This window comes from Dipodomys merriami, unplaced genomic scaffold, assembly GCF_024711535.1.
Source record: "Dipodomys merriami isolate MVZ:Mamm:240054 unplaced genomic scaffold, mDipMer1.0.p SCAF_124, whole genome shotgun sequence".
NCBI lineage: Eukaryota > Metazoa > Chordata > Mammalia > Rodentia > Heteromyidae > Dipodomys > Dipodomys merriami.
Window position 1 is genome coordinate 1,086,118 of NW_027202538.1, and position 2,733 is coordinate 1,088,850.

Here is a 2,733-nt window from a genome sequence, read left to right on the forward strand (position 1 = left end):
TACAAAGCAACAAAGAATTCATCTTATAAATATCTTAGAAACAATCGCAAGAAATAAAAACTATTTGAATCCTTATCTTGGGGTTCATTTTGCTTAACATCAACTTATATGATGTTTTCTGCTTGTAGCAGACACATACTAGTTATTGCAATTAAGGAATCCATGGGACCTATCTTTCTTTGGGCCTGGCTTACTTCACTTCTTTGAGCCTGGCTTAATTCACTTAATATAAATTTTTCCATGTCTTTCCATTTCCTAACTGGGTGATGTCATTCTTTCTGATGGAGGCATAGAATTCCAGTACACACACACACACACACACACACACACACACACACACACACACACATTTTCTTGATCCATTAGTTTACTGTGGGGCCTCGGGTTTGGTTCTGTATCTTAGCTTTGGTAAATAATGCTGCAATGAACATAGTTTTGCTGGTAGTTTTAGTATGGTCTTGTTTGTGATCATTTGGGTGAATGCCAAAATGGGATTGCTGGGACTTAGGGGCGCTCTATTGTAGTCTTTTGAGGAACCGCCATACTACTTTCCAAACTCTTCGAACAAGTTTAAACTCCCAACAACAATGCATTAAGGTTCCCTTCTGTCCACATCCCCTCCAGCATCTGTTCTTTTAAAAATCTAGAATGCTTCACGAAGTTGAGTGTCATCCTCAGTCAGGGGCTATTCTTCTCTTTATTGTTCCAATGTTAGTGTATGTGCTACTGAATTGAGCACAGAACATTTTTTATACATAAAGTGTAATTGATTTTCTTAAACTAGACAATTCCACAAAAATTTAATTCAAAAGAATTGTCGTGAAATTTTAGAATCATGTATTTCTTACATAAGAACACATTTAAGAATAAAGTCAAGTTTGACATGTCAAAAACAAAATAATACCAGATATTTGTTGTTCAACAGATGTGTAGGAGAAGGAATTCAATTAATCTGTACAAGGAACCTGCCATAATGAACACTATAGAAAGTGTTAAGGTTTGTTAAAAGTTTTAATGTTTTAAATATGTTTAATTTTGGGAATTTGCTCATATATGCCAAAATTAAGACTATTTAGCACGTTATAAAACTTTTTCATAAAGCATTTAAGATTCATGGTACATACTACTAAATATGTACATTTCAGAGTTTATAGAAACATTACTAATGAGAAGTTGCAAAGTGTTTGTGTAAAGAAGCAGATTTAAGACATTAACTGCACAGTTTCTGTTAAAATTTAAAGGCTTCTTTACTTTATATATTAGTGAGGAACAAATGATGGTATAAGCCATATACAAATGATGAGATGAACCATAAATAATAATCTTAATAATAATAATAATAATAATAATAATAATAATAATAGTAATCTTTAAAGACTACTCATAGCCTATAAAATTCTTGTTGAACATCATAGACTTAGGCAGTTTTAAATGTACAGCAATATGAGAAAATAATAAATCGAATATGTAGTACATTTCAAATACTGGAAACAGTGGTAATTGTTTTTTTATTTTATTAATCATTAATATTTATGTATTGGTTTTCCTTATTTGTAGCATTGTTTTCCTTGTTGTAATATAAAACAACTTTATGTAAGTCATCATTAGGAAGTACTTTGAGAATGTTATTGGGATGGCCACACTGTTTTTTTATAGGTATATGTGAATTTACAAAGAGCAAAATTAATAAGAACAAAATATTGATTAAAATTTTATCAATTAGAATCTGAATCAGGAGTGTTGATAAATGTCCACACCTAAAATCTTAGCCCTAGACTGAAGCACTAGTGTTACAATGTTGAGCACACAAAAGTGAGAGACTGTGTTTTGTTTTGTTTTTGTTGGTTTTGGGGCTTGAACTCTGGGTCCTGGGTGCTGTCTCTCAGCTCTTCAGCTCAAGGCTAGTGATACTACTTGAGTCACAGCAGCTCTTCCATCTTTTTCTGCTTATGTGGTGCTGAGGAATCAAACCCAGGACCTCATGCATGCAAGGCAAGCACTCTACACTGAACCACCCTCCCAACACCAGAGAGACTGTGTTTTAAAAAATCATCTAAACAACATTTACTTTCTGTTTTGTGTTATATAATGAAATAAAGAATATCTTTTTGTATTTTTGAATGGTCATACTTCTAAATTTATATTAAATTCAGTCACTTTATCCTTTTCAAAGTCATGTAATATCTCAGAGTTTGCTTCTGTAAAGATTGTTTTTGCATTGATAATTTATTTTGAATCATTTTTATTTTTTATCAAAATCACTTTATATTTTATGGTGTTTTGTGTTTTTTTAAGTGTGAAAATACCAGACAGAGGGGTTACAATTAAATGGGCAAGGTAATGAGTACATTTCTTATCAAGCATTGTTGCATACTCCTTTGTTTCTCCTTACTATCTCTTCCCATCTCACCCCCCTTACGTCTCATTTTCCCCTCCTCTTTCCCCAACCAAAGTTGTAAAATTTGTTTTTCGACATAATGTCTTGTATATCTCATTGTTGCAATGGATCCACCTGTATCCCTATTTAAAAAATTTTTCCCCTTCCCCTCCACAAATTATACCAACATCAAATACAGCGAAAACAGGGGTTATACCATGTGGGACGGACATAAAAAGTAACAAAGAAGTCTTCTTATAAATATGTTAGAAATAATTACAGAAAAGAAAAAAAATTGAATTCTTATCTTGGGGTTCACTTCACCTAACATCAACTTATCTAACAATTCCTGCATG

General features: G+C 32.4%; 1 non-coding gene across 1 annotated transcript; it reads right to left on the reverse strand.

Annotated features, from left to right (window-relative positions):
* Positions 1-637: 637 nt before the first annotated feature.
* Positions 638-739, reverse strand: LOC138823868 (U6 spliceosomal RNA). The gene has a single exon (XR_011370936.1). It is a non-coding gene; the product is annotated as a U6 spliceosomal RNA (small nuclear RNA).
* Positions 740-2,733: the final 1,994 nt, after the last annotated feature.